This window comes from Clinocottus analis, unplaced genomic scaffold (assembly GCF_023055335.1).
Source record: "Clinocottus analis isolate CAN_PGR_092001 unplaced genomic scaffold, fCliAna1.0.p SCAF_15, whole genome shotgun sequence".
In the NCBI taxonomy this organism is placed as follows: Eukaryota; Metazoa; Chordata; class Actinopteri; order Perciformes; family Cottidae; genus Clinocottus; species Clinocottus analis.
The window spans coordinates 17,514,095-17,515,803 of NW_027175876.1; positions in this window are offsets into that span (position 1 = coordinate 17,514,095).

Consider the following 1,709-nt stretch of genomic DNA (forward strand, 5'->3'; position numbering starts at 1 on the left):
ACGCTCCACTGCGGAGGACGCCTCCTGGGATGACGCCCCACCGGAGAAGACCCCTCCAGGGAGGACGCTCCACCGGGGAGGACGCTCCACCGGGGAGGACGCTCCATCAGTGAGGACGCTCCACCGGGGAGGACGCTCCACCGGTGAGGACGCTCCACCGGGGAGGACGCTCCACCGGGGAGGACGCTCCACCGGGGAGGACGCTCCACCGGGGAGGACGCTCCACCGGGGAGGACGCCCCACGTCTGTGAGCTCAGGTGAGCCATCGCTGACGAGGCCTCGGCTCCGCCCACCGGCTGCCGGAGCAAACACACCCAACAACGGGGGCGGAGCTGAGACCGACAGGATGAAATGAAGTGCAGCGTCTTGAGACAACGTGCGTCATCTGACCCACATCCCATATCAAAACATGATTTTTAAATTGCCCATTAAAACATATACACAATGCCGCCAGACCATCAGGAGACTCCTGCACGTACACACCAACGCACAGCGACTCCTCTCCCCGTCAGTTCCTTGTTGCCATGGTGACAGACTGTTCCAGACTGATGTCTGCGACGTGAAGGAGGTCAAGACATCTCCACGCTCATAGAGCGACAGCACCAGCTGGCACGCTCCCGGTGGACATTGAGTTCACTCAACGTTGTGTCATAAATGTAGAGCTTCCTCTGCTGCTCCTTCATTCTGCTGATGCAGCGCTCCTGCAGATGAAGGTTTGCAGTTGTTCAAAGAACCTAAATGACTTTTCAGCTCAGCTCAGCACCAACGCAGCCAAAGCTGCTGCACACATCAGGAAGGAAAGAGCTTCACTTTCTGCACCAGCCGGGAACTCTGTGTTCCCCTGACAGCACAGAGCTGGAGCTACGAAAGCCTCCAAGTGGATCACGAAAGCTCTTACCTGTAACTGAGTTACACACACACACACACACACACACACACACACACACACACACACACACACACACACACACACGTTGAGTGAGTGAGGCCAGTATGATGTCATCCTGGATCACAGAGAGATGATGATGTCAGACTGTAGAACAGCTCCTGATGCTGCGGCTAAGCTAACGCTACTGTTTATGTTTGTACAGGACATGAGGGCAGGGAGAGTGTGTGTGTGTGTGTGTGTGTGTGTGTGTGTGTGTGTGTGTGTTTGTATATTTATATATATATATATATATATATATATATATATATATATATATATATATATATATATATATATATATATATATATATAATTTTTGTGTGTTGATAACTGGCCTCATGACGTGTGTTCAGATCAACAGGATACTATGAACATGTGTTCTCTCTGAGCGGTGAAGGACTCTCTGCTGCTTCAGTTTGCGTCTGTGATACTTTATTTTTTGAAGTAAGAAATCTTTTAAGATAATGTGACGATGAGGAAGACCGTGTAACCATCAGCGTATCTCTTCCTCTCTCCTTTCATTCATATCAAAGTCTCTGAATCTATTTGTCTTCTCCTTGTTTGGGTCTAAAGAGATTCAGCAGCGTTTCCTTCCTGATGTTTCCTCTTCCTCATTTGCTGCAGTCACATGAACTGACTCTTCATCCTCAGAGCATTTATTTTAACAACCGTCTCCACCCAACTTCTCCAGAGCGCTCCCTGTTTCTCTCGGTCCTCCCTCTCATCTTTGTTCTTCCAGAATCCTTGAAATAATCTGTTTGATCTTATTTCCTCCTCCTTT